Source organism: Pezoporus wallicus, unplaced genomic scaffold, assembly GCF_028554395.1.
Source record: "Pezoporus wallicus isolate ANWC-B61680 ecotype Strahan unplaced genomic scaffold, APGP_CSIRO_Pwel_v1 contig_5352, whole genome shotgun sequence".
In the NCBI taxonomy this organism is placed as follows: domain Eukaryota; kingdom Metazoa; phylum Chordata; class Aves; order Psittaciformes; family Psittacidae; genus Pezoporus; species Pezoporus wallicus.
The window spans coordinates 1,956,136-1,979,802 of NW_026639660.1; the positions used below are offsets into that span (position 1 = coordinate 1,956,136).

The 23,667-nt window shown below is 41.0% G+C and overlaps 1 protein-coding gene across 4 annotated transcripts in view; it reads left to right on the plus strand.

The window, feature by feature from the left end:
- Positions 1 to 1,135: 1,135 nt before the first annotated feature.
- The window catches only part of CDC42EP3 (CDC42 effector protein 3), a 28,260-nt gene continuing 5,728 nt past the window's right edge, over positions 1,136 to 23,667 (plus strand). Inside the window, exon 1 of one of the 4 annotated variants that reach the window (XM_057415381.1) lies at positions 1,136 to 1,236. The gene's annotated coding sequence lies outside the window, so the exon portion shown is untranslated. Of the gene's footprint in view, positions 1,237 to 1,510; positions 1,784 to 9,859; positions 9,979 to 23,667 lie in introns of those variants that run through there. The other 3 variants (XM_057415380.1, XM_057415378.1, XM_057415379.1) reach the window with 3 other exon arrangements.

A 23,667-nucleotide genomic window follows, 5' to 3' on the forward strand; every position in this document is an offset into this window, starting at 1 on the left:
TGTTTCAAGTCCCTTCCAACCTTACCTTGAACACTGTCAGGGATCGAACAGCCACTGCTTTTCTGGGCAACCTGTGCCAGTGCCTCACCACTCTCACAATAAAGAATTTCTTCCTAGTGTCTAATCTAAGCCTCCCTTCTTTCAGTTTAAATCCATTACCCCTTGTCCTATAACTGTTCTTGGTGAACAGTTGGAGTTGATGAACTCAAAGGTCTTTTCCAACCTATGATGAGAATTCGATGATTCCATAAACTGCTGCGGATGGTCAGATGTTTCCTGCCCAGAGAAATTTTTATGTGGAAGAGCAAAGCAGTCTGCGGGCATGTTGAATATTACAGCCTCAATACCTCGAGATGAAAATGCTCTCTGAACTTGGGAACTGCATTTACAGAAAAGAAAATATAATTACCCTGGGGTAAAGTGCTTTGGCTTTAGAGTGCTCCAATGCTAACAATGCAAAGAAAGCAAAAGGGAAAATTCTCTCACCCAGATGTGGGTATGCAAACATACTTTAAGTCTACATCTACACTGCATCCACTGTTTACACCGGTTTAAAAATACCATACGTAATGAAAATTATGCAAATATTTATAAAAATACTGTAGCCTGGGTAAAGTATGTACCACACTTACTATTTCAGTGCATATGCAGTGCCCGTATGGCAGTGCCAAATGTAACATTTTGAAAAATGACCCTTTCGTAAAACTGTCAGACAAGGAGTGTTGAGTTCAGATACCTGCCAACACAAACCTCTGGGAGGATGTCACTGGGAGAAGTGAAACAATATCGGTGTCTCCGTGGGGATTAACCAGGGAACTTGTAAAAAATTTAACATCAGCTCCGTATTTATGGGCTTCCTAATCAGTAACGTGATGGACTGCCCACAGCTAGTCTAACCCTTTCCGGTTCTGGGCAAGGCAGTTTCATTTGTGTAAAACAGATGGGCAGGTGCCCTTAAATCCGTCTTTAAAAGGCTCTTGGCCCCGGCAGGCGGTGCGGATGCTCCGCGCAGCTCCTCCAGCCCCGCCGCGGGGCGGGAGGAGACGCCCCTGCGCCCTGTCGTCTCTCTCTCTCTCAGCGTTTGCCGATTACCTGCAGAGCGCAGAGTCGCGAAAGCCCGAGCGCTCCTTAAAATCGCGCCAAGACGAGAGGAAAGGCCGAGCGAGCGAGGGTGCCGGCGGTGCTGCGGCCAGCGGGCTGAAAGCCGCACCCTTAGCCGACCGGGGTGTCGAAGAGGTGAGGGGCGAGAGGACTTGTGTGAAGAACCGTCAGCTTTTAAGCACCTTTCCGAGATGGCCGTGGTAGGGAGAAGGGGGGGGGGGACGACTGCCCACCCGAGGGCTTTCAAGGGACCCTGCCGGGGTGGGTAAGCAATGGGCTCCTAAAAAAAAAAGGGAAAGGAGAGGAAAGCCCTTTATTGTTACTGCGGCTGCTCTTCGCCTCCCGGGCGGCGCTCCGCGGAGCCAGGATTTCCCTGCAGCCGCCTCCCCGCCCGCAGCCCCGCCGCCGGCAGCACCGCCTCCCCGCGGCTCCCGCTCGCAGCCCCCGGCACACGGGGCGCTGCCGCGCACTGACAGGCTCTCGCAGGTGCCGCGCTCTACCCGGGACGCGGAGGGGCGGCCCCGCTGCCCTCCCGGCTCTGCACTGGCGGAGGGAGGCAGCGAGGGAAGGAGGTTGGGAAGGAGGAGCGCTGGGGAGCAGTCAGCAGCGCCGTAAGTCAGGGAGCGGCGTGTACGCGGAGCGGGGCAGGCTGGCTGCGCGGCCGCGGCCCGGCGACAAGCCGGTACAGCCAGTCTTCCCCTGCGGAGGGGCAGCGGGGTCGCACCGTGTCCGCGCAGGGGACAAGGAGGAGGCCGGCAGGGAGAGAGGCGTTTCAGGGTGTCCAAGGAGAGTATCCCTTAATTCTCGTGTTTGGCTCCTTGGGGGGTGTTATGCCGGAGCCGCATTGCTAAGACTGTGTCAGGGTGTTTCTACATCGCTGAAATTCCGAGCTGAAATTCGCCCCTATAATCGGTTTAAATTTTCTTCCCAGTATTATTCTGACATAACCTCGTCTTGGAGGCGTGCCTGCAACGCCCCGAAACAGCACAGGCACGGTTTTTTTTTTTTTTGTGCAGGATGTCCCTTTTCGCCGACCCTTTCTGCGTGGGGTTGGGTATAACCGTGCGGCGGGGCTGGGGCAAGCCCGCGGCGGGGAGAGTCAGGGCCCCGGTGTGATGCTGGTGGTGGAACAAAGAGTTCAAGTCGGGAAGTGAAGTAAGAATTGGTATGGATGGGGTTGCTGATGAAGAAACGCGGGCGGTACTGTAATAAGGGACTTGATTCAGTTGAAATTGCAAAGAGACCGAAATAGAGGAAGTAATTAATTTAGGACTTGCGTCATTGGAGATTGTTGTTATGTTTTAAAAAATAGGAAGAGGGCTTATTATGAAGTGTTTAATGTAACAAATATGATCCTGATCTCTTACTATTCCTTAAAAAAAATGGGGGGGGGGGGGAGGGAGGGAAGGAGAGCTCCATGGAGTGAAATTACTCAGGCATCGATCATGATTTCTAGCTTCATGTGCGTTATAAGTGTATAACATTGCCCAGCAAAGTGTAGGGATTAAAACTCGGAGGGTTGAAGGTATAAAAATCTAAAGCTGAACAATTCTGAAGATGTACAGTACCAGAAATCTTGCAATCCATGTGCCGTGGCTCAGATGTTTAGAGGAATGACAGAGATACCAAAAAAGGCATCATGATACTCTGCATAATTCCAGGAGCAGAATTTTCTCCTTGCCGACAGAAAAGGAAAGTGCATTTCTGGAAGCAAGAAGTGACAGATGTGGCATCTCAGCAGCTGGCTAAACATAAAAGCATGTATCAGCAGGTGATTACTGGTGCAAGGATTTATTTTTAAAATGCCTTGTACTGAAAAGGGTCCAGCCATTTTTAGCGTTAGCATTAAGATTTACTTTAGCTCTATGGCATGTTAAGAATAGCCTTTCAGCAGAGGCTTTCAGAAAAGTAAGTGAAAGCTCCTATGGTCAAGGCAGTCCTTGCTTTGAACGTTTGTTTTTTATTACAGCATGCAGAGGAGAGGAGCCGAGCAGGTTTTTTTGGTAGGATAGTACTGAAAGGAATTATTTTTCCTGGCCTCAGCATTAGCCAATGGGATCTGGGAAGGAAACAATGGAGCCTATCTCCTCCTTAGAGTGAAGATAATCACAGTGACTGTTCTCTCAGAAGCACCTTGTGCATCCATAGAAGTGAAATCAGGCTGCAGAAACTACTTCGGTGGTTCTGCCTCTCTTCTGTGTTCTGGAGAGCCAGCCAGGATCATCAGGAGGTGGCCTGGGTGCATTTTGGAAAGGAAAGAGATGGATATCGCCTAAGAGGCAGCCCAGAGGCACACTTTCCCTGCGGCAGCGTGGCTCTGCACCGTCCCGTTTGCTGTGGCTACATGTTACATTGACTTCAAAGAGACATCTAAATCTCTTTCAAAGCACTTATATCAGCTTTCCTGTAACCAAAGAAAGCCATGGTTCATGGCAAAACATGTTTTGCTCTCAGCTTTTTGTAATTAGGTATGCTGCTTTGGTTTATAGTCTTATAAGTACCATGACTTCTTATAGAAGAAATTCTGGTTCTTTGCCCAGGTCTTGAGAAATAGTTCAGGGTAGGAGGGAATTGGCATTTAAAAACAAATTTCCCTCTCCGTGCAGAATTTGCATCAAATTCATCACTTCTTGCCAGTGAGGCTGTGGCCAAGGGGGCTCAGTGACGCTCTCTGACCAGTTCTTCCTCTTCTTGCTCACCCTCGTTGACAGAATGTGGATCATGTCACCTGGTGCCCATTTTGGCCTTTCATAATGATGTAAAACACTATAGGCTTTCACTTTCCTGCATGATTAAGGCAAAGTAAATATATTTCTCACAATCTGAACCATACTGGGGAGAACAGGCTGCCTCTCCCTCCCACAGCAGTAAAACTGAGCTAGTTGGGTGGTCAGTGCCTAACAGGCACCATGCCGTAAAGATACGGTATCCCTATGGGTACAACACTTACAGGGGCAGCAGTCAGTGAAGGCGTATCTCTGGGTGGGTGGTTTGTTTGGTTTTTGTGTGACAGCAAAGTGAATTTCCCAAATAAACTCAAGTCTAAACTTAAATGGGGATGTGGGGAGAATTGTATTCAGGTGTTGCATGGAGGGCTCTTTCTAAAAGATTTCCTCTCATTGCAAAGCAGACTAGTTGGTAGCCAATGGAAGCAGCTTAACTGGTGCTAATGGCTGTGTCTGGATAGAGCAGTGAGAGCAGATTTGAAGCACCATTTATATAGGGGAGGGTTTTGTCTGAAGCAGGATGGCAGAATGAGTACAAGCTACAGAGTACAAGCTCAAGTGAAGTTCAGGCTGAAGAAGAGGTCTACTTCTAGTGCCATATTAAATAAGAAAGATTTTTTGGATGACAGTCATGAAGGTGAGCATTGCTTATGATATTTTATAATGTTCTGTATTTACATTCATAATGTTATCAATCAAAGTTATTGATCCAGCCTAATGACTGCTGGGGAGATGAATAGAACAGGAACAGCTAGAGCTGACTGACAAGAAGACTAGGTTCCTCATTGTTTATGGGTTAAATTAAGATGCAGTAAAGCTTCAGAAAACACACTGCCAAGATAAAAATGAGATCACTACAAATAGAGACTTGACCAGGGTGGCAAGATATATTTATACCTTTACTTGGGTTTCATTTTCACGAGTCAGGTTTGTCTTACAGTTCTGCCACTAGTTAAGTCCACAAGAGCACAGTTGTTAATTTTTGTACACAACTGTGAGTTTTTATTTCTGAGAGGTTACTGAACTGTTAAATCTGTTTTACTCCTTTTTGGTTGTGTTTTGTTTTCATGAAGGGGGGAGAGAAGCCATTTACAGGCTGAGCATATGTTGGTGTAGCACATTTTAATACCTAAAGCTCTGAAAATGAGTAAACAATAGTTGAATACTGAAATTGTATCTTCATGTCCACGGTAGCTTTTTATGTGAGACTATTTTATTGAAATGTGTGTTTAGCAAAAGTAATTTGAAATACTGTTATCTTTGAAATTACGTAAGTTACGCAGTAATCTTAAAACTTGATGACTAGGATCTCCTGAATGCCAGGGAGCCACATGAAGAGTATCAACCCTCACTATGTGTGGGACAAGATGCATCTTAACTATGTAAATGTTGTGTTAATGTTGTTTACTTGTGCTGAATAATGGAAGAAGCTCACTGCCTCTGATACACTGCTTTGATTTCTGTCATAAAGGTCAACAGGGAACAAGCTAGATAAGAAAATAAATGGGCTGATATAGTGAGTTATTGTGCTGGGGCTCATTCTGAATGAGCTAAGTGAACTTTTCAGCGGTTATGTGTAAACAGCAGCTGACCTTCTGTAGAGATACAAGTGCTGATGACAAGCTGCGGTCACTGAAACTAGGTATGACTTGCTTGGTCAGGTCTGCAAACTTGTTTAGATCTATTTGATAGCTTTGTTTTTTTTTTTTTTAATCATCTGTAGAGAACATTCTAAAAATAAACAGCTGTTCAAGTCTTTGCTTTCCAATACCAGATGTTTCAAGCCTGGTTCTCACTGGTTTGCCCTAAAAATTTTATGTTTTTCTGAATATTCATGTTGTGCCTTAAACAAAGGCAATGGGTGTTAAGTCTTCATTCTGAATGGTTTTTTCATATTGGAATATTAGAAACTACCATGAAAATAGTAACTAAAAGTAAACTGTTAGTCTGAGAAGATAGATTTGGTGGGGTTTTCTTTTTAGTTGACTTTTTAAAAAGTCTGTACAAAACAACAGTAAAGTCAAGCAAACCCAAAAACCTAAAGCCTGTTATGTTGGCAAAAGCAAGTATCCATAAGTTGGAAAATGCCTGTAGAAAATGGTGATGCATATATAGGTGCGTTAGGGTCACATTATTTCTCACAGCTCTCTTGCCTCAAACAGTGTGTGAGGTCAATGAAGTGAGAAGTAACAAAAAGAGTATCTGTTTGAAATCCTGGGCTAAAGCTGAAGATCCTGCTCTGTCATGGTCCTTCCGGTAGCACTGGGCAACACTAGTGCAGATGGTAAAGTGACCAAGCAGTGGTTGCACAAGCGATATAATCATGGGATTTCCTAATTTTGCATTCTTGGACTCTGCAACCTGATTCTTCTGCATATGATATTTCTAATGATGGGGTTCAGAATTCTCAGTGATGCTCTGCAAGGAAGATCAAAGGTGCTTTTGCTGCCACCACAGTCAGCATCTATGAAACATTTCTCCAAAGAGGTTGTGAAACTAGCTTTCTAGGTGGCAAGAGTTCTCTGTCATGATCTTTGCAAGGAGAAACCCTGATACCTGTAAGAGTATGAGTAATATTGTTTCAAATCTTAAGCAGGAAGCAAACAAGAGGCAGGACTGAGATGGGTAGACACGACTTGAGGCTTAAGTCTTTAGTGAAGAAGACTCTGATGGATCTTGTTGCTTTGATAAGCAATTCCATTCTTTCTCCTATTCCAGAAAAGCTCCTTACTGACCTCTCAGAAGATGGTTTTCTCCCACTATATGACTGGGTCAGCTCATGTCATAGACAGGTTTTTTTTTGTTTGCTTTTTCTAGTGCTTGAGTAGTGCACTAGTACCAAGTGATGTACAGGAACAAGATGCTAATGTTGCTGGAGATCCTCCCCTCCCTCAATTTTCTTTCTTGCTTTTTTTTTTTTATTCCTGTATTTTATTTCTATCATCATTAAGATTCTGACAGCACTAATGGATTCTTCTCATTAGAAAGCTGTTTAATTTTACCAAAATCAATACTTAGGTAATTTAGAACCTTAAAAAGAAAAAAAAAAAATCCTTGTGATACCAGAGCAATTTTTGCATGCTCCTCATTGTTCCAGAACTTACAAAATCTAACCTTCTAAATTGATCCTGCAATCAAAACCAAGTTAAATTCTTCCTTCCTTGTGTATATATCTCCAGTTCTAGTTAAGTAAAGCCTAAATTGTGTGTCTTTACATAAATTATTTCTATGAAGGTTTAAGTATTTTCTAGAAACCTCTAATGTTACCTTTTTTTTTTGCCTCAGTTAATATTATTCAATGTATACTTTGACTGAGTTTTACTTTAATTCTGTTTATTCATGAAATTAGTTAAATTAGATCTGAAACTCAGGCAAAGATTAGTTCAAGATGTGGTGGAGCATTAGGCGAGTGTTTTGGTTTGTTTTTTCTCTCCCCTTTTCTGTTCTTGAGATGCACTCCATAAATATCCTGTCTTTGATGTGACAGACCACCACTAAGGAGCAGCATCTTGTTCAGGCAGTCTTGCCACTGCTTTTAATGATGATTTCTGCTGGGGAATGGTCATCAGTATTACTTTTCACTCTTCATTTTTTGGATTATTTGATAAACTGTCTTTTGAGAATTAAAGCACAGTTTAGGTTTGGTTAAAATTTTATCTCTGGAAAACGGCTAGGCCAGTCTTCCTAATGTTCAGATTTCAAATGATAACTTCATCAATTTTAATTTTACAGGCTCCTTGTCATTTGAAGCATTTATTGGTGCTTTGAGGGTACACATTTCTGTAACCACAAAGAATAAAACCAAAAGCATCTCTGATACTAAAAGCTGTGCAGTCATTGGTGTTTCCCTTTTAAGGATACATGGCTCCTATGCATCTATGTTAGGGGTTAACTCAATTTAAGGAAGACATGAACAGTAAGAGAGCTACATGGTGAGTGAAAGACGGGTAAGGGAAGAATGGTGCCATTGATTGTCCTGCATGTCAGATGCAGCTCACATGTTCCTGCTCCAGATTGAAAAGATTACTGCTCTTCGTCAAGTCTAAGCTGGTTCTTTGCTTGCTCATGGTTCTCTAGGAGATAAGCCTGGAAGAGTAGCCACAGTTCTTAAGAGGGTAAGGTGCAGTGTACCCAGGGGTCTTTTCTATTTGGATTTTAAAACCAGATGGGAATATGGAGGTAAAGAATGGAGCAGTGTGTGTCCACGCATAGGCTGTATATATGGCATTTGGAATTGTATTTTGCTTCAGCCCAGACACTTGCAGTGGAAAGGTGAAATAGAAAGGAGGTGACGCTCATAGCAGTTACAATTCTGTTGCAAAGTTAACAGTATTCCCTGCTTCCAAAGATGCAAAAACTGGAGAACAGTCTTTAATGAGATTTTGTGGTTGGCATTTTATGTATGCATAATTCCTAATATATCAGATACCTGGCTTGTGATTAGGGCTTCTGATGCTACAATAATATAAATTTACAGTAACACATTGTACAGTTTGGTTATCTTGCCTAGAAATAAATTAGAAAATCTAGTCAGTTTGAAGAAAACCTTAAATGAAAAGATGGGATTGTTAATGTTATCATATCTGCTCTAACTTGTTCCTTATTAATGATATGCAAAGTAATTAATGATACAGAGGAACTAACTGAATAGAAAATGCTATTGTTAGGAGCAAGATAATGGACTGAGCAAACCAGTAATTTGTATGGCAGCTGCTCTGTTGCTGTATGCTACTTCCCCACTTACACGATATTAGTAGGGAGAGAGGCTGTATAGTTCTGGTTTTGTCTGTATGCACCCTCAGGCATGATGAATACCCATCTCAGTCTCCAGAGTCTTTTAGATAAGATCTACTAAGGTCAACAGCAAAACCAGCAAAGCCATCCATTTTATGGCAGTGGGCTGTACAGCTTTCTTAAAAATACATATTTCTAGTCCCAAAGAAGAAAAGTTACAATAGCAAGAGCTCAAGTAGGTTAGGAATCTGTAGGAGTTCCTAAAGGAATTTGTGAGGGCAAAAATAAAACCTGCCTCTCCAAATGGAAGTGATGAACAATCAAGTAGCTTATGCTGCAGACAGGTTTTAGATTTTTGTCTGAAAATTAATTCCACTTTTAGCTGCAGTAGGTATTTTACCTTGAGACTATAAGGGTGTCTCTGCTTTGGCAGAGGAATATACATTATAAATAAGTTATTTTGTGCCATGGTGTAACAGTTGGATTGCTGGGATATGCGCTGACAGCCATGTAGAAGGAAAAGACAGGAGTAGCATCTAATGAAGCAACTACAGAGAAGTTGTAAACTTTGTGACACTGCCTTTGGTAAGAACAGTATATCCATTGAAATGTAAATCTTTATATGTATTTAAGTGATCTCTGAAAATACAAACATATAATCTGCATAAACCCAAAGAATCTATAAGAAGCAGGCTTCAATGCCCAAATGAGCGATCTAAACATGATATTAACTTCTGTTGCTAAATTCCAGCTATTTTTCCTGCATCAAGCCTTTTTATGTGTCTTTCTCCCATGGATCCTCGCATCAATCCCTTCTCCCATTGTCCTTCTCCTGGTTCCACTCAACTAGTTATTATGCAGAGGTTCTGTTCTTCCTCTGGATTTGGGTTGGTGGTTATTCCTTCCTGCTGAGTTGTTTGTGAGATAGAGCAATGTGAGCAGGAGGGGTGGTATTTTTAATAGACAGGGGATTTTGGAAGCCTTTCGGTGGCAGACGCTAAACTACTGAATCTTGCAAAAATAATGTAATACCTTAAAATTGACTGTCCTGGTAATTCACAGTGACAGGAAAAGACACATTCCCAGATCCAAGTTTGAATGTCAGGACTAGCTTTAAAAGTACAACAGTGCCAGAATGTTTTAGCAAGGCTGTGGATTTTGATGGATGCTGTATGCATAGGAGTAAAGGACATTACATTAGAGCAAGAGAGCAAAAATACATATTTTTGTTTTGTCTCATTAAACAGTTTTAACAGCCTCAGTTAAAATTCTCCCACCTCTTTCTAATCCTCCCAATACACAAGCATTTACAGATTGCTGCAGATGAAGGGTAGAAAATGTTGGCTTGAATGCAGTCTGATGTTTATAAAACTCTGAAAATGAGCTTTAGAACAGAAGCTTCCAAGACATCTGAAGGGTAGGTGGACATGTTAAAAAGGCATTATTTAAGAAATGGTGTGTTTCCTCTCTATAAACAGTGTGGTATCTGTGGAAGTAGAAGCAGCTGTCTCTGTGTGTGTGCCTGTAAATTGGAGGTCCTTGTCTGAAATAGTACTTCTCCAGGTACTCTGATTCAGCGTGTTCTTTCAGTCCATTTGGTGAGGTAGCTGTCATTGGTCGCTGGGCTTTCTGAATTTCAAAGTTTGTAGTTCTTGGGTTAATATCCTCAAAGTACAAACGTAGTCCCACAGTCAAGTTTTACAGCAGTAACAATGTACAGGAGATGTGGCTTGAAAAGAAATCGTAGAGTATTGTCAAATTAAAGAGCTATCTCAATTTCTTTTAAGTAAAAGTGAACGAAGCCACATATCCTGTTTTTTCAATGTGTTTTTCTTCAAAACTGAGTATCTGAAGTTGGACAGTGGATTCTGCTCAGTCATGGACTTCAGATACCCTTGTTGGAAAGTTGTACTTTAAAATGTTTAGTTTTTATTGTGAATAGGCTAGGTTGCTGTGAAATGTGTGCCCTTCTGCTCGCACAGCGTCAGATAAGAAACAGCTTGTAAAGCTTGCAGATCTCAAACTGCTCATGGCAACTTGACAGGAAAGAATTTATTCAGTTTTCCATGCAGGATTTGAAGTACTGTCAAACATAGATATCTACTTTTTTTTTTTCCTATTTTGCGCTGAAAGACAAGAACTTTCCAAACACAACAGTTTGGATGAGAGCTCTATTTTGATAACTTCCAGGAGATTTGCCCTTTCACCCTTCATGATCATCTTGACGGCCAAGAAAACATAATCTGTGGACAGAAAGGCTCTAGAAATTTAGACTTTGCCTAGATAAAAATGCTTTTCAAAATCTTTAATTCTTTGGAGAAATGTCACGTATTTAGGGGAAAATACTGTTCATTTATCTTGACTTATAAAAGCTAGAACAGACCATTGGGAACCTATCTGTGACAAGTTGTAGGCCTTTCTTGAATCCTGCCCAGTTCTGTATTGGTATAATTCCTGGCTCTGCCTGAATTATTTGAATTGGCCAATGGACAGTTTTTAGATTTTTTTAAATTATTTTTTAATAAAAATCCAAATAATAGAGAATCCACCACAAGCCTTGGTAAGTTGTTCTCCCTCGTGCATTCTCTTTCTTTACCTTGCTTTGCCTACCTTCAGTCTAGCAAACATAAGTGATAGGATCAGTCTTATGGTTCTTCTGAAACCTTTTGTTTAGTGGCATCTTCCCAGAATTGTGGCTACCAGGGCTGGACATGGTGGTGGCCAAATACAAAATAACTGGTCATTCGCTTTCCCTTACCAGTACCTTCTTATGCAGCAGGGAATTGCAGTTAACCCCTTGTGACTACAGCACAAGAGGATGAAGTTCAGCAGTTTCTGAGAACAGTCTTATGTTTTAGAAGTGAGGCCTATGTGATTTAGTCTCAAATTTTAATCTTGGATGCATTAATTGAGTTTTAATAGTAGCCAGAGTAGTTTGTTGATATGCAGATATCTCCTTATTGTGGTTTAACCTGGCAGGGAGCTAAACACAACACACTCTGTAGGATGGGGGAGAGAACTGAGAAGAATAGGTGAAATTTTGTGGGTTGAGAGAAAGATAGTTTAATAGGACAGGAAAGGAAGTGAAAATAACTGTGATAAAAGAATTAAAACATACAAAACAAGTGATGCATAATGCAATTTGCTCACCACCTGCTGACCAATTCCCAGTCAGTTCTGAGCAGTTGTGCCTGGCCAGCTCTCCCCTTAGTTTATATATTGAGCATGATGTTTTAGGGTATGGAATATCCCTTTGGCTGGGGACAGCTGTCCTGGCTGTGTCTCCTCCCAGCTTCTTGTACCCTCTGCCCTACTCACTGGTGGGGTAGTGTGAAGCTGAAAGGTCTTTGACTTAGGGTAAACCCTGCTTAGCAACAACTGAAACATTGGTGTGTTATCCCTATTATTCTCCGCCTGAGTCTAAAATACAGCACTGTACCAGCTACTAGAAAGAAAACTGACTTTATCCCAGCCAAATCCAGCACGCAGGTAATCAAGATCACTCTCTTAATTTTTGTTATCCACCTGTTAAATTTCCACTCCTCCCCCTGATTCCCAGTCTTGTAATGAGGTCATGTTAGGCTAAGTCTCCAACTGAAACTGATGAATTAAAGGCAGTTTAAAAGCACCCCACTGGCAATACAGGTTAAAAGTCCTTCTGTTGAGCACAAAGCTCACACAAGTCCTAGGAAGCCCATGGAAAAAGATGACACAACTTCTGTTTGTAACATCAGTATAACTTGGGAGTGATGCTGCCTTTTATGTCATGCAAACAGAAATATTAAACTGGTACATAAGAAGTCATAATTTATCTATTCTGATATCCCATGACAGGAAAAAGGAATATTCCTTTGGTTTTGAGTGGATGTACTGAGCAGAAGAGGAGCTGTGTATATTAGATGCTGTACAAGCCTATCCCTCTATTGCAGATGTACCAGTTCTGTTATCTGTTTAGTAAAGCAAGAGTCCTGATCTGATTCTCCGTAGTTACAGTGTCCAGTAATTACACTGATTTAACCACTGGAGGAAGAGAGAGATGGACTACATGGCTCAAAAAGTGACTGACTCACAAACAGTTAATCTTGGTTGCTTTTTAATCTATGGGGAAAGCGTCATCAGGAGCTGTCAACTGCTAGGGTGTGTCAACATGTTAATTTTGTTTCATTCTTGCTTGACCAAGGAACAAATGGCTATTTCCAGGTACTTCGGTAACTGACAGCCTTTTAATGGAACGCCCTAAAAGAACATTTTGGTGTCTGGAAAAACATGTAAGAAAAAAAAAACCTGTATCTTTTCCTGCATAAGAAAAATTACTAGCAAGAGGTGTGAAGGGAGTTTCATTGGGCTTAATCAAGTTCTAAAGCAGCACTCCATTCGTCTTGCTGGATACTTAAGTCATGGGGAATGCGATGGTCACATGCAAGGCAGATGAAAGGTCACTCTGGATTTTTCAGGTATTCACAACATTTTGGGGTTTAAAATTGAGATTTCACTTTAAGATGTGATTCTCTTTAAGCCTATGTTGGCACCCTGGGTGAAACTTCCTGCCTTGTTTCAGGCAGGTCTGAAACACTCACTATGGGAGGTGTGAACTTTCTTCAGCAGCAGCTACTAACCTTGTGACTATTAAAGTTAACTGTTCTACTGCAAGCTGCTAATGTGTTGTGTTTGGAGAGTTTTGGTTTACTGATCAGGTGCAAATTTTCTTTCTTTTCGTTGTTTTGGGGGCCTTTCTTCCCCTGCTAAATTGCCTCTGCCTTCCCACTTTCCTGCTGTAAAGTGAATGGATTATGGTCTTTTCAGGAATGGCGAGAGTTTAACAGCATTGCCTGTGGTGGGATTTTTGTTTAAGAAAATGTATACCTTTAATTTGAATTATAGTAGGATAACTCGTATTTAGTGTTCTGTGTTTTGAGAGAACAACGATAAAATCCCACTTTCCCCAAGAGATGTGGTTTAACTTAAGAAGCATAAGACTACAGCAATAAGGGTGTTGATGAACTATTTCTGTCATGGGTCTTTGTAGCTGTTTGTGGAAAATCTAATGATTTCCTCCCGTAAGGATTTCTTTGGGCTGCTTCCTTGGAGCCCAAGTATGCTGCTCTGCTGCTTCTGCAGCCAGAAGGAGCATACATCTGCTGAACCCAGGTAGCACCCACATATACAGAAAAAGAAGGAATGTCAGTTTGGTAATATTCTTCTAGAAGTTACATACTTTTTTCTGGGACTGTGTTTAAGACTATTTTGGTTATGATATTTTTATTCCTTTCCATGTGAGCCATATCCAGAGAGTTTGTGCAAGGAGCCTTACATTGTCCAACCATTTCGTCCTGTCCATCACTGAAGCAGCAACACTGAGATGTTGATGCAAGTTCCCTCTTAAATTTCTTGAGTGTACTGCCTCTTTGGCCATGTGCTCTTCAGTAACTTGTGGAACTGAAGTGTGTTGCTTGCCTGTGTTTCTACAGAGGTTATCTCCTTTAAAAGAAGCATCATGGACTTTCACAAGAGAAGAGAGCACCGCACTGTGCCTTAAATTAATGAAATAATGTTGCATTGTTACAGTATTATATGGGGGATTTCTTTTTTTTTCCTGAATGTGGTTTGAATCTGCACTCAGAACAAAGAAATTGATCTCAGGTTCTGCTCTGCGTGCCCACATGAAGATCAAGAATACCTGGCCACTGAGTTGTGGCTTGGATTTTGACTCTCCTTACATTAGTTTTGTTTGCTGATTTGGTGGTTTGTTTGTGGGTTGGTTTTGTGTAGGTGGTGTTTTTTTTGTTGTTGTTGTTGTTGCTGTTTGGTTGGCTTGTTTTTTCATAGCTGTTGTGTGGGTGGGTATTCGCTAGTGTTTGAGCAGTTTCTTGTCACACTACAGCTGTCTGTCCTGTACCCTGCAATGGGTTACCTTTTCTTAAATTTCTGAAGGATGGTAAACTGCACTAACAACACATCAGTCTTCCCGTGACTTGAATTCTGATTCCCTGGAGCTTGCAAGAGCTATTAGAAATTTGCTTTAAATAGCCTTCTGTAGAGGCAGAAGTTCATCTTAACTTGCATAATCTTTATTAAAGGATTAAGTAAATAAATTCGCCCTTTACACAGGAAAACAGGTCCCCGAGTTCTGTTCTTTTATTTTTATGCCTGCATGCCATTGTCTCCCATACCAGAACAATTTGCATTATGTGGCAAGAGCTTGTTCTTGGTCAAGATGGAGGTTCATCCATGCCCAAAGGAATTGTTGCATCTCATTTCTGTGCTGATACAGCTGTATAAATAAGACTTGTGATGACCAAGCAGAGTTGTAACAGTCCAGCAGCAAGTGCGCAATGCAATGTAAGGCCTTGATATATGTGTGTGTTTTTTTTTTCAAAGCTAGCTTCTCTCAACTCTGACGTATTTAGTGCAACCTAGATAAAATACAGGGTCAGTATTTTTAGCTGGTGTTGGTTTAGTCAGACCTAAATGTAACTTTTGCCTTGTGCAGGTGGCTGCTTCTCTTACCTGTCTTCAAGTATTCTGTATCATGTGAGGGGCAAAATGTCTGAGATTTCTATGTAATAAGATGAGGCATTACTAAAAAGGCAGGCTGTCATTAAATTTGGGTTGAATTTGGCTTTCAGACACCTGGTGTAGGTGTCCACAACATCCTGGGGGTGGAGTGCCTCTCCTGATCAGTCTTAATTCTAGGGACAATGGATTTGGCAATGGATTATACATTTAATGGTCAACTTCAGGAGATCAAATGGAGAGAGATCCCTTGTGTGAAACAGCATAAGAGAAACAGTGACTGGTGTGAGGAGCATGTTTAGCAGTTAGTTGGCATTTGTAAAGAGGGAGTAAAAGGGACCTGCAAGTACAGGGCTGTGCTGCTGAGATAGGAGGGAAAAGAGTTGGCTGTGATGAGGTTTAATGGTCTTTCCAACCTAAGTCATTCTGTTTGGCCTGAGGCCTTCAGAGAGGTGTAGAAAGGTGTTGTCATGTGTTACCTAACATGTAGCCTAGTTTCTGTTGAAATGTCTGATTAATTTGGGGGTTTTCCTTAATGTGTGTTTTGGAACAAATTAAATGTGACCAAGGTCCCAACAAAGATGTGAAATTTGTTTTCTGCTGAAGAACTCTTTACACAAATAAACACCAATTTGCCATCATTATGTGCACGCTTTACTTGGGCTGCCTGACAGGAATGAACACTGAGAAACTATCTCTTGCAGTGCCTTTCTTATAAGGTGACAGCTCCTTAGACCTAGCTCAGGCTTTGGTTTGTGTTTCTTTTGCAGTCTTTCTGGGAAGGCAGTAGTTGTTCTGTAGCAGCCTGAGTTTGCCCTGGTCCTCTTCCAAAGGGCCATGTAGCTTGAATTTCTTTAGATACTAACTAGCAATTGGGTAATGCCCTCCCTCTCCCAACATATGCCAAGGATTTAGTGTTTTAAGGTGTCCGGGAGGGTTTGTTCAGGTACAAGAACTTATCAGAAAAAGTTGGAGCTTGTTTCTCACAACAAAGGCAAGTTGTTGTTTTGGTTGCGTATGGTATTACACCAGTGTGTTTGTCAGTGTCAGTATATACCAGGTTTTAAATACCATACTCTGCAATGAGTTTGTTTTCTGGTAGTCTCTAATCCTTTCAGGCTAGCTGACGTTAATGAGCAGCAGAATTACTGTGGCTGGTTTTCTTTTGATCATGCACAGCCCCAGTCAGGAAATGGGTGAGGAGCATGAGTCATGATTACATTACCCTAATGAGACTGCCTACTAGAAGTTTTCTTTTTGCCGCCAATATGCTCTCCCTTGATGCTACTTCTGAAAACAGAATGTCCATTTTGGAGCACTTTGAAATATTGACCTTTAAACAGAGGGCTTTATGTTCTCTTACAGCCTCAAGGCAAAGTTCTAAGCAGGAGCGCCTGCAGAGTGCAGAGAGAACGTGAATGTCTGCAGACTGCTTTTCCAGAAAGCTGCAAAGGACAGGACTTGACTTGCAGTACATTAGGTCTGTTTGGGTTCATTGGATAAAGCGTGTTTCCCCAACCCATTTAATTATTGTCATGTTGTCTGCACATGCAGGCTTGAGATCCAGTCTTCTCTATATACAGATGCTGTCATCTCATAATTTGGCTTAAGCTGTGTCTTAGAGCTGTATTTATCTTTTGAAATATGGCTGTAGTAATGTGAAGATAGGTGCTGAGCACTGGGTGAAGCAAAACCCTGAGTGTTGAGAAGGTAGCTTTAGTGGGATTTGAGACAGCAGTATTTCAGACAGTTTAATTAAATACATGGGGTTTAGAGATAGAAAGACACATCAGCTGCTAATCAGTAAACTAGCTTTAGTGCTGAATTGCATCTGTGCCACTGAGTATTCAGACAGTACACCTCTGTACAAGTGTCGAGCATATTGTTTAAATTAAACTGATTAACTGTGCTTGGTTTTAAGGGCAATATGTGAATGCAACTGTTGGCACAAGAGTGAATGCACTCTGACGCTACTTGCTATAGTCCAGAAAAAGAAGTCTGATCTATTTAGTACAATCAACCCAAGTTAACAGAACCTCTCCGTCTGTGGCAGAGAGCTCTCAGGAGGAAGTGGGGAGCCCAGCACTGCTGTCCAGGCTGATGCGTCCCTATCAGCTGGGGCATGTTGCAAGTGTTGCTGACATACTGCAGAACAGAGCCAGAATACGGCATGTCTGTCAATCATCACTTATTCCTCCAGATTCTTGCTTCTCCTCTAATGGTGCCTTCAAATAGTGGAGTTATTTTGTGAGGAGTATAGTATAAACTCACAGTGAAGGTGTAATTTCTATTTTTTCACTTTTGTTTCAGATAAGGGAGATAAACCAGTTACTTTAGTTTTATAGACAATCTGCTTTGAATTGCATATAGATAACAAAATTTGTTACCATACTGCATTTCATCCCCATTCCTTAAAGAGGGCATGAGTTGGGCCAAAAAAAAAAAGAAATTAATTGAAGATTTTTGTAATCCACTGGAGAATTTCCCTTTTTCTGTCTACGCCAACTCCATGCTCATTGATCTCATCTGGATGACCTGAAACTGAAAGTTCTGTGAAGGAGGCAGAACTGCTCTGCTGAGCAGAGGATTCATGCTTTTTTTCTTTTTTCTTTTAATGTAATAAAACAAATAAGTCCTCTGCAGCTTTCTGTTTTTCCTGTAGCTTTGTACCTCTACCTCGTTGTTAACCTTTGCATATAGAGGGTTCTCTGGCCTTCAGGTTTGTTTTAAAACTAGCTTATCTGGCACTTCAAGATGGTAAATATTTATTTCAAGTGAAACACTGAGAATTGAATAATAGGAGAACTATGATTATCATGCCTATGACACTTGTGTGTTTCAAGGAGACGATAAAGAATATCTGACTTATAGATGAAGGGTATTTGAGAATTGGAGGTGGGGAGTTCAGGGTAGGATGGTTGTTTTTTTTTTTTTTAATTGTTATTTTTTGAAATTAGTATCTTGCAAGATGCTTTTATTTTAGATTGCCATTTCTCAGGAGCTGCCAGTTAAGGAAATGTTAAGCTAGGGATCCTTGAAAAAAATAGCAATAATAACATCTTAACTGTAGTTTGAAAAACTTAATTTCAGATTGACAGCAGCCTTGGGAACCCTCAGGCTGGTGGAGCTACCAAGTCATTTTTACATCAGAAGTGAATAAAATCTGGATGTAATTTGATGGACAGCTTTTCCTTGTGCTAGAGTTCATTAAGAATTGCCCACCCCTTCTGCCAGAACTCCTTGCTCTAAGTGACGTTTCGGGAGGTGGCTGAGCTATTCAAACTACAAGCTGCACCTGCAAGTAGCAGTCTCACTCCTAGCCTTGTGGTTTTACACTCCTTTCCCAGTTAGTTTTCACCCAGTCCTGGGTGGTGAGCTGGCTTATAAGGGGTCAAGTGTGTGCACACAGTTGGGGGGAAGGAGAGAATGCCTTTTTGACAGCAGTAGTTATATTGGGCTTGAACTCTATTGAATCATTGCCATCAGTCACATTGCAGCTGTTGGTAAGCCTTTACTGTAAACTGAGTCAGTGGGGAGAATTGCTGCTGTGACTGGTTTGCCATGTGGCTTGTAGATCTGCTGGCCAATGGATGGTACAAGGAACTGCAGTGCAGAGCTGGGAACCAGCAGTGAGAAGTGAGGAATCTAGGGTGGAACTTCTTAAACCAGCTTTGAGAGCAGAGCTGGCTTGGGGAGCTACACCCTCTGTGTCAAAAGAGAAAAACCATCTATGCTAACCTGCTCAGAATTACAAAGGGTGTGGATTTGTAATCCACTTAAACTGATATGAGCGCTGGCTGACATCAAAAGGGGAATTACTGCCTGCCTCAATCCACATCTTCCCAAGCTCTTCCACATGGCAATACCAGCACTTAGGTGAACATGCCTTGAACTTGGTCAGGCAGCTGCTTTGGCTAAAACCTATTCCTTTCTTCTCCTTCAGCAGGTGAGATTTCAAACAGAGCAGTTAGTTACCCAATCTTTTAGGTGACATATAGGGTCAGGTTATAGGTTGGTTTGTTTAGTGCTTTCCTCCACCCCATTTTTTTATGGTTTTCCTTTCACCTAGGAGAATTGATGGATGTGTTTTTAAGCCTCTCCGTCTTGTGGCTTATGAGTTTATGGTCCCCAGCTATTTGCTCATCTGGTCTGCTGTCTTTGTAGGAGAAAATGTGTGACACTGCTTCACTGCACAGTCGGTCTGACATAGCATAACCTGACTTCCACTGCTGCATTTGTTAAGGTCCCAGACTTTGTACTGACATGTAGCTATGTCTTAATCTGCATGGTCTTGCACTTACCCGGTTTTTAAAAGCCTGTGATAAAACTATGCTGTATGGTATTAAATCCGTATGTATGAATGTACCAGCCAACAAAGCTAAGGAGAAAATAATAAAGAGGAACCTGTTTCAGTCCATGGTGCCAAACAACACAATACTTGAGCTCGTTAAATTCCTGTGTCTGTAGAAGAAAACAAAAAGGGTTTTTATTAATCTAGTAAAGATGCTAACTTTTCTAAGCTGAAAGCAAGCTGTGACTGAAACCTGTTGGAAAGTGAAAAGAAAATTTGCTTGATGAAAGAAACGTAAATTATTTAAGTCATTCTAATGATGAGTGGTCAAAAGCACAACTGCAAAAAACAGGCTCTATAAGGCATTTGACTTTATTGCATCACAGCCAGATTTTTAAAACATTAGTCCTCTGCAGTGTCAAGAAAACATGTACTAAAAACATGTAGAATCTTGGAGTCAAAAGAAGTTGGCATCAGAGAGGGTTGTAGTTCTATTGAAATAATGCAGAGATCATTGTACACAGCATGGGGCTTCACAGTATTTTTATGAGCAATCTGCAAATAAGTGTAAAATTGCTGTGGTACAATTTGCAGGTGATGGAGGTTGGCAAGGAAGTATATTAATGAAAAACTCTCAACTGATTTATTGATTGACAGCTTGAGCACATTCAAGTAAAATGTTTCTCTTTCTGAAGTAGTATGGCCTTGCTTTTTATCCTAAAGAATATAAGAACATGAATCCAGCTTATTTGCTGGAGAATGCTAGCTTGAAAAGGCTTTTTTTTTTTTTCCTGCCGTGTAAGCAGTAGAGTCTTACTGGCCAAACAGTGTAATACAAGCACCAGCAATGGCTTTGCTGGCAAAATTTATTGAATAAATGAATATACGTATATATTCATCCTGAAAAATAGAATGGGGATGCCCACTCTGAACCAAGAAATGGCAGTGATAACAAATTTCTAATATATAGCCTATTCTGCTTGGAGAACTTCTTTTTGTTATACCTCCACAAGAACTCTTAAATGGTTTGCATTATATTGCAACTCTGTAAATCCAAGAAAATTCCTGTTGTAAGATGGGAAGGATAAGAGCAGAAATATCACCTTGTTTATAAAGAAGGCAGCAATGATGGGAAGAAGTGATTTTTATCTTTGTATATGGTGTTAGGGAGAATGATATTGAAATGTTGTCACTAATTCTGATCTGCTCTGAAAAGGATGTTGGAAAATTGGAGAGGGTTCAAAGGAGATAGATAGGTATATTTGAAGGCTTAAGATTACTCCCCCACCATCACCACATGAGGAATTCCCCCTGTTCACTTCAATCAAAAAGGATGACTGAGAAACAACTTGGTTGGTTTTCAAGTACCTTTAACAGGGATAAAGGTTATTGGTTGATGAAGGGCTTTTGTAATCTTAGTCTGATACTGAGCAAAATAATAACTGGAGACTGGGGCCAATTGCTCAGACAGCAGATAACTTTAGCAGCTTCTTCCTGCTGTGCTTCAAACAACTGTTTGAAGGATACAATGAACTGTGAAAATGATTTTTTTTGTTGTTGTTGATTTTCCAAACCCGGTTGGCTTTGCTGTATTTCTTCTTCTTAGAAGCTACAATGAAAACTCTTAAATAGGTGAAACACCTCAGTTATTTCAATATAACGTGCAAGTACTTTAATGGCTTAAAGTTGAAGGTGTTCCCTGGTTAACATGACTTACTCTGGCTTGATCCATTTGAAAGGGTACTATGCAGGGAAAGATGGCAAGACTTAAAGGGTCAATGGTTAAAAATCATTCTGGGAAACTTGTTTTTCGCTTTATTTATGAACTTGGGGGGGGGGGGGGGGGGCAGGAATAGGAGGGTGCTGGAGAAATGGAAGATACCTGGAGAGAAAGGCACTTTAAGCAGCTTGTACCTGTCTGTGGTTACACTTACTGACACAGCTAGTGCACTATTTATCTTTGAGAAAAAAAAACGTTTATACCAAGGGAGATGAATATGTAACCTTACATGATTTTTCTTATGTTTTCTCTTGCAAAGATGATTGATAATGAATTAATTCCTATGCTTAAAAAAAAATCAATTTCTCCCTACCTACTATATAGCTGAAGTTTTACAAGCCTTCCTTGTAATTTATCAATGTATCTGTATTACAGAGCATTCACTTTTCCTTACCCTTGAGCAGACAACTGTTTCAAGAATTCAAGTTGCTTCAAGTAGTACCTTGGAGTATTTAGCCACTATTAATCTGGAAAGATAGATCAGGTGGAATTCTGCAAGGCTATCTTCCATCTCTGTTACTACACAATATTTTTATGAATGATTTGCATGTATACTTATTACATCCACAGATGATGCTAAACCTGTATGCTGTAGAGGCCAAGATTAAAATTCCAAGCAATCCTTGATCATCTGAAGTGTTTGAAATAAATAGAATGCAGTGCAGTGAGTATGGAGACTTTGCTACAGGGGCCTAGTCAAGACCAAGATGTAGAATAACTGGCTAGACAACAGTTCCTCACTAAAGGAGCTAGGTTTTTAGCGGACCACATCTAAACATAAACCAACATTGTTGTGATGCTGTTGAAGTGCAGACACTATTAAGAGTTAAATTGAGATCTCCACTTGAATATTGTTTTTGCTTTTGGGTATGTTTAAATAAAGATTTGAGCTGAGGTGAGGAAGACCAGAAAAGGAGGTTGGGGGGAAGCTGTCTCAGCTCCAGAAAACACTACCTGTGTTGAAATATTTGTGTTGTTTAATCTGAAGCAGAAAAGGCTGAAAGGAAATATGGAATGCGTAAGATAATGTATGTATTCATCAAGGCCTAGATTGGAGCAGGGGAGACTTCAGGTGCATTTCTTCTGATGACTAACCTCTGTGGAGTAAATTAATGTGTGCAGTCTGCACCTGTAGGGGAATTTTAAGGGGAGGGTAGACTAACATCTTCCATTACTAGGAGAAGGCATCTAGATCTTTGCAGGGTGATGGAGAAATTAATGAACTGCATCATAGGGTCCACTCCTGACCTGTGTTTCTGTAGCAGTGGGAAGGACTGGGAATTTTTATTTCTTTTTTTTCCCTTCACTTTCTAAAAGGTGTATGTGACAGTGGTATAAAAGAGGTTAGATTTGATCTAGGAAAGTAGGTTGAGTGCAGTGTAAGAAAACTAGTTGAAATGAAGTGTGATTAGCCTGATTGTTTTTATGAAGTAATTAAATCTGTAGCTTTAATCAGAAAGGTGCAAATTCTTTGATGAAGGGAGAAACAAAGGGGTGAGGATTTCTAATCTGATCAGGGAAGTTGACATTAATACAGATGAATTCAAAGGCTGGTCCTCTTATAAACATGGTAAATTTAGATGAGCGATCTGGAGAAGTGTTACCACCTGATTTGGTTAAAACTACTAAGAAGGTGGTGGCTGTATAAGCAGAGGCTTGCTGATGGCCTGGTCTAGAAGCAGGTAAACTTGTGGCCTCTCATTTTCAGAGGCTGCCAGTTGATACAGACACCTAAGCCCACAGCAACATGAGAGGTAAACTGTATGGCGCATCATCTGCTGCTTTTCGTGTACCTGAAGACTTGGTTATATTGAGAATTTGTTTAACCAGCATTCAGGAATTTTGATAGCATGAGTTCAGGCCTCTGTTACAAAAAAAAATGGGAATGTGGTTTACACTGCTGCTGTGTCAGGCATAATGAAAAGTAACAGCATTGACAAAGATGTTCTCAATAGTTTGATTGTGCTGCTGAAAGCTACTAGTAGCTGATATGTAAAATGAACCCCTAAAGCCTAATTCTATGCTTGCAGGTATTTCATTGTGTAGAAAAGTTCCAGCAGCCTATTGCATAGTTTGTCTTTTGCTGTGTTAACTGTATTCTCATTTGGATATTTAAATGTACAGACTGTTTTCTCCTAGTGAATTGCTCCACAATCTAATTCCATGTTATTTTTAATGATGCTTTGGAAATGGGTTTCTCTGAAGTTTACATGCTTCTAGCCGGTGGTGTGTGAAGCAGAGCCCTTGCAAGGGATTGTCCAGTAGAAAGCCCATAGGCTTTCCACAGCATATGCTTGCTTCTGGCCCTGTCTTGTGGAAATAGACTTTCCTTTTGTTTCTTTGCCTAGGACACTGCTTAGGGATCCAGGTCTCTTTGGTATTTGAGCACAAATTAAATTTGCACCTTGACCCTTTTTTGTCTTTGTCTTTGTAAGCTCAGTTGTTGGGATATTTGCTGGTAGTCTGTCCTTTTCAAACAGACTGTGGAATAAACTAAGGCATCCATGGAAAACTTTGAGCTG